This window comes from Quercus lobata, chromosome 4, assembly GCF_001633185.2.
Source record: "Quercus lobata isolate SW786 chromosome 4, ValleyOak3.0 Primary Assembly, whole genome shotgun sequence".
NCBI classification, from domain to species: domain Eukaryota; kingdom Viridiplantae; phylum Streptophyta; class Magnoliopsida; order Fagales; family Fagaceae; genus Quercus; species Quercus lobata.
Window position 1 is genome coordinate 9,756,664 of NC_044907.1, and position 17,365 is coordinate 9,774,028.

General features: G+C 34.6%; 1 pseudogene; it reads right to left on the reverse strand.

Moving 5' to 3' along the window:
- Positions 1-1,833: 1,833 nt before the first annotated feature.
- On the reverse strand, positions 1,834-14,658 carry LOC115984556 (annotated as a pseudogene).
- Positions 14,659-17,365: the final 2,707 nt, after the last annotated feature.

Consider the following 17,365-nt stretch of genomic DNA (forward strand, 5'->3'; position numbering starts at 1 on the left):
GATGGATTGTGTTCCCCAAGTTGAAGAAAAATGCCCAACAGGCTGATATTGAAATGAGTTTCCCAAAATATGATTTTGTATAGATTTTAATTGTGAAAGATAAATTTTAAATTTGTTTCCCGAATATATTTTAATTTAAGTTGTTTGTTAAAAGAACTAAAATCAATTTTAAAAACACCTAAAACATGTATTCAATCAAGTAAAAAAAAAAAAAGATGTATTCAATTTTGAATTATGTTTACACAGTAAATTTAATAGCCATTTTTAAGTTTGGTTTTTAGAAAACAATTCACCTAACATATATTTTTTTTTCCACTTTAATGAGCCCGACTACATTTTGTTTTCAAGTGAGAAAAACAGATTTTTAAAGTGACTAACCAGTGCTATCTTCACCTTCATTTGTTTGCTATCTTCCATATGCCGCTCCAGTTCTCTTGAATCTCTTAATAGTTATGTCTTTGACCAATCTATTTTTTTCTATTTAAAGAGCAAGCATTTGTTTATATTAGAAACTGCTGCTTCTATGTTGGGTTATTTTTCTTTGTTACTTGTAAATTGTATCTTTGATAATTGTTTTTTCCATTCCCAGTTGCTCTCTCTCTCTCTCTCTCTCTCAATGAATGCTTTGAGTAGGTTGATCTTTGAGATATGTTGCTAATGAAGTAAGTTTTAATTAGTCATGCATTTCTTACTTTGAAAATTAAATTAGTTTATTTTTCTTTATATTATTTTTTCTACTATATATCCTACTCTTCAAGACATTTGAGACAAATTCAACATTTTGATTGGATGACTCAATAATGATGACAAGATTGATACCCAACTTCTGGATATGAAAATTGAATAATATGCTTGTAAAATTAAAGTGGAATGGAACTTAAAATATAAAATGGTAAGAATTTATGCTTATATGTACAGTTTTTAAACTTCTGACATATTTGTGAACATTGCCATGTGTTTTATTCCAATCTCAATTTTCAACAAACTGAAACTAATGTTGTATAAACATGTCAACCTCTGCTGATTAAAACAAGATCATACGCTGGGTGGACAATGTTCCATGAAATGTGCATGTAATGCTTGCAAGTTTCTGGTCTCTTTCTTAAGGGGACCGGACCTCAGAGAAATCGAATTACTGCAAATGACTAAGATGAAAATTTTATCTATAATACTATTTAAGTGGCTATTCCTATTTGGGTTCCTTATTTTTTTTGGTTCAAAAATGCTCTTACATCTCTATGTTTAAATAGAGACAAAACTAAAGAACAATTTAGTAAAAATACAATTCTAACTCCCATTAAAATATTGCCTAAAAAATAGGGTCACTATCTTGTTATAATTTGGGATCACTATATTTTCCAATCACAAAATACCTAGGAGTGTGATAAGTGTTATGCATTTGTAGATGAAATATTTTTTTCATCACACCCCTAACCTTTACCAAAAAAATAAGAGAGTCTCTAAGCACGCGCCACTTATAAATTAGATACTAATATATATATATATATATATATATATAAATATAATAAAAACACAGTTTTTTTTTCTACAAAATAGGGCCATTAAATAAAAAAACTTCATTCCAAAACGTGTGTGATAAGGCTAGTATAAAATAATTCAATATCATACAATGGTAGGAATCCAAACACCTTACAAAGATAAAGAAAACAACACCTATTTGATAAGAAAATTCCTAAGAGATAGCATCTCCATACCGAACAAAGATAAACCTTGAGAGGTAACATCTCCATCATGAACTAACTAATAGATAATCAAAGACATTTTTCTAACAATATAATACCTTGACATTCCAATTCTAGGTCGTGGCATGATTCATCTCCCAGTCAGTTTTGTGAATGGACTAAGTTGGCTTCCGCTGCAAAAGTTTTCAGCATCCTCATTGAATGAAGGAGGCATGGCTGGCCACACAAAAGCAGGTCTTTCTGTGGGCACCAGTGGTGGAGGCACTTCCCCTGTAAGTATCTGTAAAACTGTTCTCATGGAGGGTCTCTGGTGTGGATTTGGATGGCAACAAGCCAATGCCAAAACAAGCATGCTCAGCATTCCTTCCTCATCAAATTCGTTGGACAATCTCGAATCAATGGCATCAAGTATCCTTTCCTGCCTGTGAAGATCCCATAGCCAATACACAATGTTGTTTTTGTTGTTGTAGTCACTTTGCTCATTCTGGTTTCCAGGCTTCCTTCCACTGACAACTTCCAATACAAGAACACCAAATGCATAGACATCGGTTTCTACAGTTGCCCTACCAGTAAGAAATGTTTCTGGAGCCATATAACCCGGTGTTCCTGCAATGACTTTAGTTGTGTGGTGAGTATTTTCGCTTTGTTGAAGGGTACGAGCTAGTCCAAAGTCTCCCAACTTTGCATTGAACTCTGAGTCCAACATTATGTTGCTGGCTTTTATGTCTCGATGAAGCACCCTCTTTTCACACCCATTATGAAGATAATCCAATGCCTGAGCCACCCCATAAATTATGGTGTGCCTTCTTTCCCAACTGAGTGTTGGTTCCTCCATGCCTAGTTTCTCATTGCCAAATATGAACTTGTCTAGGCTACAGTTTGGCATGAACTCTTACACAAGAAGAAGCTCACGCCTTTCATAGCACCAGCCGATCAATCTCACAAGATTCTTGTGATGGAGGCTACCAATTGTTGTAACTTCTGCTATGAATTCTTGTTTGCCTTGACTTGAATCCTTTGAGATTCTCTTCACAGCTACCTCCTTACTTGCTAAGAATCCCTTATAGACTGTTCCAAAGCCACCTTTTCCAAGCTTGTTTCTGGGGCTGAAGTTGCCAGTTGCCTTTCTCAGATCTTTGAATTTGAATTTTTGTGGAGCCATAGAGGACCCTTGAATCTGGTCTTCTATCCTTGGATATTCATCCTCTGATTGCTCTCTGTGTTTATTCTGCTAATACAAGTAAAACACAATCATGCTTAATACAATAAGCACTACTGGAACTGTGATCCATACCCACAACATCTCTAATTCTTCATCAGCAACATCTGAACTATGAAATTCCCACGTTCTTAAGCAGTTTGTTTGAATGGCATTGCCGGTTGAAGCTGAGAATCCTACAAAAACCTTCTCTGGAAGATAGCTAGAGAGCTCAAGAGGCAGAGAAATTAGCTGATACTCGCTTGTTTTATTTGTCTTAGCAGAGACATTCATCACTTTGCCATCATACTGAACCCTTACCTTTATTGCATCATACAAATATGTTTCGGAAAGATTGATCCCATACTTTGTTAAAGATACTTGTTCGATTGAGTGGATGCTATTTACATCCAAGCCAACATGGTTATCATCAATATCTTCTTGGTAGCTCTTTCTTGTGTCAAATTCTACTGCCACTATTTTTGCTTGAGGGGATCCATTGGTGATTGCATTTAAAATCCCAAGCCACTGTCCTTCGCTTTTCTGTGGAAGAGTGGTATCTGCAGCTAATATAAAGGCCATGCCTTCGCCTACTGGAGACAGCTTTGGAGACAAATCTGGAGTGATTCTAAGATCAAAGGTGGTATTGAAAGATGCTGTGATCTTTTTGCTCTTGCTCCATGTTAATGTATATTGTATTATATTATGGGCTTTAGGCCCAATTACCTTTCTTGTATAGCAAGTACAAGTGTAAAGTGTGCGGTACAAGTAAAGTGTGCGGTACAAATAAAGTGTAGTACAAGTACAAGTGTGCTATACAAGAAAGGTAATTGGGCCTAAAGCCCATAATATAATACAATATACATTAACAGCCCCCCTCAAACTCAAGGTGGATGTGAGACCAGCTTGAGGTTGTCAACCAAATCACGAGTGCGTCCCTTAGGAAGTGACTTGGTGAAGATATCTGCAAATTGACCTTTCTGATCCAACTTGGGCATGCTCAAAGGATGCTCAACAATATGCTTCCATCAGAGATGAATTTCGCCTCTATAAATTCCTGATGTCCCTTCACAAGGACTTTGAGCCCATTCGAGGCCAGCTGCTAAATCGCAGTCCTGCTCCCTCTCTTGATACTGCTGTGAATGAGTTGGTTAGAGAAGAAGCTCGTCTTGCAACCCTTCAAGCTCAGAATAAGCTCAATGTTTTGGCTATTACACCTTCTGCTCCACCCATAGAGCAACCTCAACAATCAGGTGATTCCTCTGGCTCTAGCAATCGTCGCAAGTAGACCAACAAAAAGTTCTGCAACTATTGCAAGCGTCCTGGCCACACCATTGAGACTTGTTATCGTCGCAGCAAATCTACTGCTGCTGTTGCTAATACTGAGCCTACTCCGCCGATGGCTTCCATTTCAGCTGAGTCCCAGTCTTCTGGATCCACTATCAACCTCTCTCCCACTGAACTACAGGAGATCATAGCTCAAGCTGTTCGTATGGCTGGTAATGCATCTCTTTCCACTGCTCTCTCAATTCTGCCCGGTAAGTCTCAAACTTGGCTCTTTGACTCTGCCTGTTGCAATCACATGACACCTCACTCCTCCTTATTCTCCAAACTTGACCCTGCACCACACCCTCTAAATATTCATATAGCTGATGGTTCCACCATGCATAGGAATAGTTTAGGTTTTGTTTCGACCTCCAACCTTTCTGTTCCTGGAGTCTTCCATGTACCTGACCTATCCTATAATTTGTGCTCTGTGGGACAATTAGCTGAACTAGGTTATCGCCTTATTTTTGACTATTCTGGGTGTATTGTGCAGGATCCGAGGACGGGACAAGAGCTTGGGACCGGCCCTAGAGTTGGGCGTATGTTTCCCGTGGACAATCTTCATCTTCCACCTATTGCTCCTGTTTCTGTTGCTGCTGCAGCTGCTGCAGTTTCTTCCTTACCATCTCTTGCACTTTGGCATTCTCGTCTTGGTCATGCATCATCTTCTCGGGTACAACAGTTAGCTTCTAGGGGTCTGTTGGGTTCTGTGTCCAAAGACAATTTTGATTGTACTTCATGTCAGTTAGGAAAACAACCAACTTTGTCTTTTAATAACAGTGAATCCATTTCTAATAGTATTTTTGAGTTAATTCATTCTGATGTTTGGGGACCTTCTCCTGTTGCTAGTATTGGTGGATCTCGATATTTTGTTGTCTTTATTGATGATTATTCTCGTTATAATTGGATATTTCCTATGAAATCTCGTTTTGAAATTTTACCAATATACAGCAACTTTGCCAAAATGGTTGAAACCCAATTCTCCAAACGTATCAAAACTTTTCGTTCTGATAATGCTCTTGAATATACTCAATATGCGTTTCAAGCTTTGTTACATTCCTATGGCACTGTGCATCATCTAACTTGTCCAGGTACCTCTCAGCAAAATGGTCGAGCCGAAAGAAAACTTCGTCATATTCTTGACACTGTTCGTGCTCTTCTTCTTTCTGCCAAAGTTCCTGCTCCATTTTGGGGTGAAGCTGCTCTTAATGCTGTTCATGCGATTAATCGCATTCCAAGTGCTGTCATCCATAATCAGACTCCGTATGAGCGTCTCTTTGGGTCACCTCCTGAGTATCATCACCTTCGATCCTTTGGATCTGCTTGTTTCGTTCTTCTTCAGCCTCATGAACACAACAAACTTGAGCCTCGATCTAGACTTTGTTGTTTCCTTGGCTATGGGGAAACTCAAAAAGGGTATAGGTGTTATGATCCTGTCTCTCATCGTCTTCGTGTTTCTCGTAATGTTGTCTTTTGAGAACATCGATTGTTTGTTGAACTCTCTCACTTTCGTTCTTCCCTAACTACCTCCTCTGTTTTAGAAATTTTTCCAAATGAGTCTCTTGTTCCTTCTACAAATACTCTAGACCCTTCTCCAGATATTTTTGATACTCCTCCTAGACAGGTTGAAGATGAACAGGTTGATGACGAGCTACCCCACCTAGAGCCTGGGTCCCCTGCTCCTGCTCCGCCTGAAGATCCTCCACAAGACATTCCACATCGCCACTCAACCCGGGTAAGATCCATTCCTACACATTTACTTGACTATCATTGTTACACTGCCCTTGCTACACTTCACGAGCCTCAAACCTATCGTGAGGCCTCCACTGACCCTTTATGGCAGATTGCAATGAAAGAGAAACTTGATGCATTAACCAAAAACCATACCTGGGATCTGGTCCCTCTCCCTCCTGGACAGTCTGTGGTTGGTTGTAAGTGGATCTATAAGATCAAGACTCGCTCTGATGGGTCCATTGAGCGCTACAAGGCTCGTCTTGTTGCAAAGGGTTTTACACAGGAGTATAGGATTGATTATGAAGAGACCTTTGCTCCAGCTGCTCGTATCTCATCTGTTCGTGCCCTCTTAGCTGTTGCTGCTGCTAGTAAATGGGATCTTTTTCAGATGGATGTTAAAAATGCTTTCCTTAATGGGGATTTGAGTGAAGCAGTCTATATGCAACCTCCTCCTGGTCTCTCTGTTGACTCAAACAAGGTTTGTCATCTTCGACATGCACTTTATGGTCTTAAACAAGCTCCACGAGCTTGGTTTGCCAAGTTTAGCTCCACTATCTTTCGCTTGGGTTACACTGCTAGTCCGTATGATTCTGCCTTATTTCTTCGTCGTACTGATAAAGGCACCATTTTGCTTCTTCTATATGTGGATGATATGATCATAACTGGTGATGACCTCAGTGGCATTCAAGAACTCAAGGATTTTCTCAGTCAGCAATTTGAGATGAAAGATCTTGGACATCTCAGTTATTTCTTGGGTCTTGAAATTACTCATTCCACAGATGGTCTTTATATTACTCAAGCCAAGTATGCTTCTGACCTTTTATCTCGAGCTGGACTCACTGACAGCAAGACTGTTGACACTCCGGTTGAACTTAATGCGCATTTGACACCCTCGGGGGGGAAACCATTGTCTAATCCTTCTCTTTACAGACGATTGGTTGGCAGCCTAGTTTATCTCACAGTTACTCGTCCAGACATCTCATATGCTGTTCATCAGGTGAGCCAGTATCTGTCTGCTCCACGATCTACTCACTATGCTGCTGTTCTGCGCATTCTTCGATACCTGAAGGGCACTCTCTTCCATGGCCTTTTCTACTCAGCTCAGTCTCCTCTTGTGCTTCGTGCATTTTCCGATGCTGATTGGGCAGGGGATCCCACTGATCGCAGGTCCACTACAGGTTATTGCTTTCTCCTTGGTTCTTCTTTAATTTCTTGGCGAAGTAAGAAACAAACCTTTGTGGCCCGCTCCAGTACTGAAGCAGAATATCGTGCCCTTGCTGATACCACATCTGAGCTCCTTTGGCTACGATGGCTTCTTAAGGATTTAGGTGTGTCCACATCCTCTGCTACTCCCCTTTATTGTGACAACCAGAGTGCCATTCATATTGCTCACAATGATGTCTTTCATGAACGGACTAAACACATCGAGATTGATTGTCATTTTATCCGTTATCATCCTGTCCATGGTGCTCTCAAGCTCTTCTCCGTCTCCTCCAAAGATCAACTTGCAGATATCTTCACCAAGTCACTTCCTAAGGGACGCACTCGTGATTTGGTTGACAACCTCAAGCTGGTCTCACATCCACCTTGAGTTTGAGGGGGGCTGTTAATGTATATTGTATTATATTATGGGCTTTAGGCCCAATTACCTTTCTTGTATAGCACACTTGTACTTGTACTACACTTTACTTGTACCGCACACTTACGCCTCCTATATAAGGCTCTGATGTATATTCTCTTATTATGAAATACAATACACTCTTCCAGTATTTCTAACACTCCACAATCTGAATGGCTTGTTGTAAAAGATACGTCCAGAATAATTTGTGATAGGATCATTAGCAACATCTGGTGTAACTTGGACTGCATTCAATAAAATTGTAGTGCCCTCGGTGATAATTAGTTTATGCTCATCTTCTTTTTTGAAGGATGAAAAATTAAAATCTAAGCACCCTACTTGAGTAAGAGCTCCACCCAAGAGGACTGCTAACAAAAGGGACCAAACTACCTGTGAAAAGCACATTCTCCCTATGGAAAACGCAAAATGGTTTTAATAGGTATCGGGATTTCAATTTTTCTGGAAAGGTTAAGAACACTGATTCAGAAAAATGAAGGCAAGGTTTCGGAATTTATTTAAAATCATATTGTATAGTGTATACAGAAGATATAAGGTGTTACGGTTCTAAAAAGCAATTACCCTGTACTTTCTACAATTAGTTTTAAATGTTGTTCAACGCTAGAAAATTTTGAAAATCATGACTTTCAGGTAACATGGAGTCATGGAATGGAAGTAGTCATATATGAAGTCATGACATCTTGCCATCTTGGTGGTCTTTTTTTTCTCTTTAGGTTTCACTCTCAAAGATGAATGACATTAGAAATACTACAAATTACATAAGTTTTACAATTTGATTTGTCAAATAGTGATGTTTCAACTATTAAAAAATTTACTATATAGGTCTACAAAATTCTACAAGATAGAAATTTTACTCTAGAGTAATCTAAGTGTATATATGTGTAAAACTCCATTTTGGAAACTTGAATCCTGACCCTTGCCTCCCGGTGACCATCACACCACGGGTGTGCAATGGTTTTGTATCAACTTTTAAACTTACTTATTATGTTGTTGATATGACACCTATTATTGTCATGTCAATTTGTAAAACTTATTTATAATAAATTAATACTGTATTTAAAAAATTAATTAAGAAAATTATTTATTTTATTGTTATTATGACATCAATCATATTCATGGTCACACTAGTTTATAAATCTTTTATAGTAAAATTGGTAATAAATTTAAAATTTTTCCTTTGCTACAGATATGCTTTGGCGTATGTTCACGTGTGAGATCTTTATAGGCATGGGTATAACTTATAAGCAGTGAGACCCAGATTTAATCACAAACTAAGAGACCCAATTGGTGGTAATGTTTCCAACCACTTTGCTGCTGACTACAATAATATTATCTCCTTAAGCTCTATTTTGAATAGAATATAGTTCAGGTTTTCCAAAATTCTAGACAGAATGAGTTTATTTCTGCGCTTTTAGTACATGTACTTTTACAATTTAAGTATCAACGTGGCACTTTATTCTGTCAGTTGCAATTACATCTTAAAAAAACAATTAAGAACACATGTATAGTAATTTGGCCATAGCTCTCTCCTCTAGCAGAATCAACTAGATACTATATTGAATTGTTGATAGCAATGTCACCAGGTTACAAGCATGTTTGGTACCACTTTTGAAAATGAGATAGTTTAGAAAAATTGTACTAAAAAGAAAAAATGAAGTTAAGAGTTTTGTAGTTTAATTAACACCTCGACATGCATAAAGTATTTGGGAGTCTGGAGGGAAAATTTTGGACTGGGAGGCTAGTAGCATATTGTAACTTTCTCAACAAACAAAAAAAAAACAAAAAAAAACAAAAAAAAAAAAAAAAAAAAACTCTTGAGTGTGTGGTTTTATAACACGTCACCTTAATTGGCACAGTGATATGATTATTATTTTTAATGAATGAAAAATGGGTAAAGGAGTGACTTGAGTTGGGTTTTTTACCTAGGTGTGATCATAATGACACCCTACCCATTAGGCCCCATCTACCAGAGCAAAAGTAATATGAATAATATGACTAGTATACCACACAAGAAGATAGAGTCACATGTGATATGATCATATGGACTTCTATGTATTTAAAAGTCTTTGGTCAAATGGTAAGACTTACCCAAATCTTCACAGCAAGAGGGGGCTAGATGAATTTTCTATCATGAGCGAAGTTTCTCCTATTTTTTTAAAAAAAATACTAATAATAATAGAGAAATGATATGTCTACAACATTTTTACAACAAATCATAAATAGCAGGTTGTTACTGGTTGTTATTGTTGGGGCAAAAAAGTAATCTTAGAGTTAGTTTCAAATTTGAACAAATAATAACTAACCACTTGTGATTTGTTGTAAAAATGTTATAGACGTAACATCTCTCATAATAATAAGGGTTTTTTTAATCTCTTTTTTTAAGTTGTATTTTTAGATCTATTTTAAAACAAATAATTGGATTATAGATGTTATTACAATTTTTTTTTTTTTTTGTGTTTTTTGTGACTTATCAATCGATATTCGATAGACAAACTATTTAATTAAAATGTTAGCCAAAATTATCAATACCTTACCATATTGCATCTTCCCCCAATTAAAAAACATATTTTCTAATTAATTTTTTTAAGGTCAATTGATAGGCATTATCAACCATTAATCTTGTTAAGAACCTTGTAATTCAATTAATAACCCCATGTACAAAGTGTTTGAGATTTAGGAGAGAGGGGTTTGCACTCCCCCATTATGGGAGTCAAGGGCGAAAGCAAAGATGGGGGGTAATTGCCCTATCCTGCCAAAGAAATCATAAGGCAATAGTTGACTTGCAAAAAAAATTATAATTAACACACTATTAATTATTTTTATGTCAAAATCCATTACAACCTTTTCTTTTTCTTTTTTTTTTTCTTTTTTTGAGAAACAAACACACACATACAAGGGAGAGGGAAACGAGTTCTCACACAAAATAATAAAAAGGAAATCTTTTCAATTTTATCAATATCTTTTAACATTTAAAACCTGATCAAAGGAAAACAAATGTAGGAGAAGAAAAATGAAACTAAGCAAACTATAGTTTTAATAACAGGAGAATAAAAATAATATGCATATAAGTAATAAGATTTAGGGATAATTACATAAGAACATAAATTGTTATCTAACTATTAAAATTTTTGAATTCATTAGTGGATTTATACCCCTTGAAGAAAGTGGCTTTATTCATTATATATATATATATATATATATATATATGAAACTTGATAAACAAAATACAATGAATATGTTATCTTTTTATGTTTTCTAACACTAAAATATTGAGTATATTGTGACGGGAGTCAAATAAGATGTTAATGGTTGATCTTCCTGGTAAATGATCATTCAATTGGAATTTGATCTTTCTTGATCATATTCTTCTATTTCCCTTTGGAATTTGGCCAATTTCAAATTATTTAAACTTTCAATTACAAATCATTCAATCTTTCGAGCAGGAGAAATTTCCATGCGCCCGTAGTTGGAGTCTGTTTTAGGATGGTGACACATTCTAGGCCATTGGAATTTGTGTATACGAGACAGAAAATTGAGCGATTAATATGGAATTATTCAAAGAAACTTCACAAGGCAATTGGAATTTGTGTACATGAGACAGAAAATTGAATATGGGATTATTCAAAAGAAACTCACAAGGTGGTAGAATTAATTAGTCTTATAAATTGTCACGTTACATAAAGGGTTAGAGAAAATAACTTCAAACCAGTTTTGAGCTAAACTTTGTCCATCACGATGAGACTTTAATAGAAACATTAAATATGATCTAAACTTGGAGTGGCTTTAAATTGTTTTTATTTTTGAATGCTGCTGGTAACATGATTGTATCACCACACATTCTTAATAAAATTTCATTAAGAATGTTGATTAATTTCCAAGTGAATATTAAAAGTCATGGTTGCTTTTTTTTTCCTTAACATTTGAACATAGCCCGGTTTATGATTGATGGGAATTTTTTCAAATCAAAATTCAAACAATCTACTTTCCCACATGCACTGGATAGTTTCTACTTTCTACAATGAACATGGCACATTAATGTGACTATGTGATACCTGGTTTAAAAAACAAAAAATTGAAGGGGCAACTTAGTATGTTTTGGCATTGGGGCTAGTAATTTACATACTTTAGGAGAGGAGACTTGAAAATCCTTGAGATTTTTGAGATAAGAACCCTGAAAAATCTTCTCTTTTTTTTTTTTTTTCTTCTTTTTCTATTAAATCTAATTGACAATGATAATAAATGAAAGAAAATCTGTGAGAACCGAAAGTTGTTCACTGCCTGGCTACACTATAAGCCTTAGGAAGTTTCTTCTATTTTTTAAGGTTATTTATTTTATTTTATTTTTAATTTGACTTTTATTCTTGGGTGTTCAGGTGCTTAATTCTTGCCATTAGTGTGATTTATGTTTTCTTTTTATTGACTTAGAGTGATGATGAGAACTGACTAGTTTATTTTTAAATCTTCTCCATAACATACATAGCAAAAAGATACAGGTCCCCTCAAAAACATATAATCGGCCCCTCCATTTACTCAGAAGATATAAACTTTGTCTAACAGGTAAGGCTTCTTCACAAATAAAATAATAATTAGGCCCTCCAATTGTCCAAAGATTTGTATTTAATCTACTGGATGACTCACTCTCTTTAAATAGTATAAATGTCAGCCCATACATTTTTCTCTTCATTTTCATTCTCAAGCTACTGTCCTTTGCTTTTTCACCTCAGTATTGCTGCCAGCCCCATTGTTTAGTTGTTATTAACCCACAAAAAAAAAAAGAAAAAAAAAAGCTCATCTCAACGCAACCAAACAAAGCTATAAACCTTAACCGTTAGTAAAAAAAATTGTTCTTTTTTTTTTTTTCTTTTTTTCAAATCTCTTCGCTCCTAAAATGGTAGAGTGAACTTGCAAGTGTAAGCATGTGGGGTTGTGTTGGGTGGATAATTCATTAAAATATATATATATATATATATATGAATCATGAGGTGGATGTTATTTAAAATAATAGTGAGAATTTGTTTTTCTTGAATGTGAGTAACATCTATATAATTCAAATTTTTTTTGTAAAAAACAAAAGTTATTTTTAGGTTAATTTTTGAGTCATATTAAAGCTAAAAGAAATATGATTTAAGAAAATTGATATTAGTCATTCAGAATTTAAGACACCTATATCAATCAAAAAAAATTTAATGCAAAATGTTCTTCTTTAATGATTTGATGATAATGGACGAATTTAAGACACTCACAACAAAATTTAGAATTTATTATTTGATGATAATAAATTAATTTTATTCTAGGAAAGACTCACAATAGACATAATTTTGATGCAAAATATTCTCTCTCTTTTTTGGATTTTTTTGTGTGTCTATGGTGAACTAGCCAGTTTATGGATATATTAGTATTCATAATATTATAAAAATACTATAATTCGGCCCCCCTTAATTAAAAAATTCTGGCTACGCCCCTGGTTTCAACTACTGCCTTATAAAAACAAAATTCCAAGTCAATCATTCATATATATATATATATAATTGTCACAATCTAAATACAAATCTTTGACAAGCAATTCAATGTTACGTAAAGGAAGAAATATGAAGACATAAAGATTGGATTTGTGAAACAATGAGGTGGATTTGAAGGTAGGGGAGTTTTATGTTGGTAAATATTTGGGGAGGCATGAAGTGACATATATTTGTGGACTTTCAGCATTTTTCATGGACCGATATCTGCTTCTTGGCCAAGTCTTGAGGATACATTGTGACCATAGTCCTAATTAAAAATTGTTAAGTATATGAAAATTTGACCAGATGTGTAAATCATTTTTAAGTCTATGAGTTTTATCCTATACATAGTTATTTATTTTACTTGTATATATACTTGATCCAACTTTTGCGAATTTTGATTACTTGTTGCCTTGTTGGGCTGTCAAGCTCAAGTGCTCAACCTCTTTTTTATATTTCAGATTTGGGCTATCATTGAGGGGGAGAATGTGAGAAGAGTATTAGAATTTGACACTACTGTTTAGTGACGGTTGGAAGATTTGAAATTTGTGAACTTTTTTGTCAATTTTAATTTTCTATGAACTTTCTTTTAATTATTGATTTATTGGAGATTAGCTAATGATGAACCGTAAGTTTTTGTTTTTTTTTTTTTTAGAGAATATTCAATATAGCTTATAATTGTTACTGAATTTAACTTTATTGGGGTCTTGCACACTTGTATGGTGAATTTTTTTTTTTTTTTTTTTTTTTTTTGTGTGCGCATTGTTGTCATGTATCTATGAGGTTTGGGTGCATGACAAGGAACAAAGCACATGACAAGCATAATAGAGTGCCTTGCTTCACCATCATATCGTACTAAGCACAAATCATATCTACTCACTTCATCTTTAATGGAAGGAAAATTATTATATACTCCAAGAGCATTGCTCCCTTGTCTCACATGAGAGGCAGACCCTACACGTGGGTCCCACCATAAGGCTCACCCCTCATGTGAGAGGAAGGAGCAATGCTCCCGAGGTATGTAATAAGTTTCCCTAATCGAAATGGGAAATGACTAAAGCATTGAGCTTTTTTCTTTTTCTTTTTCTTTTTTTTTTTGAGAAATCCAAAGCATTGAGCAAAGGAATATACAAATTCCTATTTCTTGATTTATGACAGCTCAAAAAAAAATTGATATGGTAAAATTTACAAATCTTAGTTGCCATATTCATTTTGTTTCCTATCTTCTAATTCTATTAATCAAATCAAGAACATCTATACAGCATAAAATTCTACTAGATTGTCTTTCATACTTCTCTATCGTAAATTTGATAATGCAATGACATAGATCTGGCTAACCCTCTCCCTCAACAGCTTTAACTGTCTTCCTGTCTCTTCACAGGACCTAGGTAACTCTCCATTAGGTCCAAAGCGTAATCTCAATATATGTTCTTCTCTTTTGTTAAGTGTCTTTAGAAGTTTCTCTACCTCTTGCATCATTAGCTGTTTCTTGACCATCTTTTCAGGCATTGTTTCATCCGATCCTGATATGATCTTCTGCAACAGATTTTGAACCTCTTTCATAATCTGTAAGATATGCCATTGTCTTGAAATAGTCTAGCTAATATTTTTAGCCATTTTTTTATTGCACTTCTTTTAAACCTTATTCCCTTATTTGGAGAAACTTCATTTGAAATGATCTTTTTGATGATTCAAATTAAATATTACAAATCTGAAAGTCGAGTATCACGTGAATTAAAATTTTAAAGTAAAATGATTTTACGTACACTATTTAGTTCCAAACAACTATTTAGTTCCAAACAACTATTTAGTTCGTCATATTTAGTTCATAATCTTCCTCCAAATCACAAACAACTATTTAGTTCGTCATATTTAAAATGTATTTTCATTAAGGGTAAAAATCTTTTTTTATGTTGGTAATTCACAATATTATTCAGAGGGGGAGGCCAAGCCCTAGAGGGTGGAAATAACAAGGAGGGCCGGCCCATCAATTTTCGTACAAAAGACCCTCTGAAAAATGGAAGAGATGAATTGGGCTCTCCAAGTTAAAGAAAAAGATGTCCAACAGGCTGATATTGAAATAAGTTTCCAAAAACATGATTTTGGGAAAGATAAATTTTAAATTTGTTTCCTGAATGTATTTTAATTTAAGTTGTTTGTTAAAAAAAACTAAAATCAATTTTAAAAACACCTAAAACATGTATTCAATCAGGTAAAAAAAGAAAAGAAAAAAAAGATGATGTATTCAATTTTGAATTATGTTTACACAGTAAATTTAATAGCCATTTTTAAGTTTGATTTTTAGAAAACAATTCACCTAACATTTTTTTTTTCCACTCTTTTTCCACTCTAATGAGCCCGACTACATTTTGCTTTGAGTGAGAAAAACAGATTTTTGAATGACTAACCAAACAAGCCACAAATAACTCATCAAAAAACAACATTTAATTTGCTTTTTTTGGAGAGCGTCCAAAACGACGTTGTTTGGTAACCCCTCTCTCTCTCTTGAGATGTTTGAATATTTATTCTCAACTGGGACTACAATTTCTGATTGTTCACATTACAAGGATTGCTTCAATGGTAAATACATTTAGTAACATGCACATAACTTGTTTGTTAAAATTCCTGAATGTTCTGTTTTTATTAAAAAATCTCACTTTGTACAACTACAAGGTTCTTATTGCAGGTTTAGTACAACAATAACAACGATAATAATAAAGCCTTTCTACCAAATTCTTTTGGGTCGGCTTGGATCCTCAACAAACTAATTAGGATCGGCCACATGTATTTTTTTCAACTGCATGTTATGTCTGTGTGTAATGTACTTATTTTCAATCTTCATATAAAGGTACTGTAGGAGCTTGGCCAAGACAGAGCTTAGACCAGTGCCATCTTCACCTTCATTTGTTTGCTATCTTCCATAAGGAAATCTAGGATTTTGCCCTTATTTTTTTTTAAATCTAGCAATATATCCCTGTTTTGAAACTATTTAAGACTGTGTCCCTGTTTTGAAACTCGATTTTCTTAAAATCGAGTTTCAATATAAAACTCGATTTGTAGAAAATCGAGTATAGGCGATCAAACTTAAAAAATAAATAAAAAATTATGGAACTCGAGTTCACGTAACCCGAGTTCCTTGAATGGAACTCAAGCTCCATGAACTCGAGTTCCACATTTTTTTTTTTTTTTTTTTTTTGAGTTTCATTTGGCATAACTCGATTTTAAACCAATCGAGTTTTACATTGAAACTCAATTTTGAGAAAATCCAGTTTCAAAACAGAGACATGGTCCTAAATAGTTTCAAAACAAGGACATATTGCTAGATTTATAAAAAAAATGAGGGCAAAAGCCTAGAATCTCCATCTTCCATATACCTCTCTAGTTCTCTTCAAAGTTGTGTCTTTGACCCATCTATTTTTTTCTATTTAAAGAGCAAGCATTTGTCTATATTACAAACTGCTGCTTTTATGTTGGGTTATTTTTCTTTGTTACTTGTATCTTTAATCATTGTTTTTTTTCATTCCTAGTTGGTCTCTCTCTCTCTCAATGTATGCTTCGAGTAGGTTGATCTTTGTGATATGTTGCTAATGAACTAATTTTTGAGATCTAATCATGCATTTGTTACTTTGACAATTAAATTAGTTTATTTTTCTTTATATTCTTTTTTCTACTATATATCCTACTCTTCAAGACATTTGAGATGTATTGGAAAATTCAACATTTTAATTGGATCACTCAATAATAATGACAAGATTGATACCCAACTTCTAGATATAAAAATTGAATAATATGCCTGCAAAATTAAAGTGGAATGGAACTTAAGAGTACAAAATGGTAAGAATTTATGCTTACATGTACAGTTTTTAAACTTCTAACATATTTGTGAACATGATCATGTGTTTTATTCCAGTCACAATTTTCAACAAACTGAAACTAATGTTGTATAAACATGTCAACCTCTGCTGATTAAAACAAGATCATACGCTGGGTGGACATTGTACCATGAAATGTGCATGTAATGCATGCAAGTTTCTGGTCTCTTTCTTAAGGGGACCGGACCTCAAAGAAATCGAATTACTGCAAAAGACTAAGATGATAATTTTATTCAGAATAAATCAGTTTCTTCCAAAGGTAGGAATCCAAACACCTTACAAAGATAACAACACCTATTTGAAAAGAAAATTCCTAAGAGATAGCATCTCCATACTGAACAAAGATAAACCTTGAGAGGTAACGTCTCCATCATAAACTAACTAACAGATAATCAAAG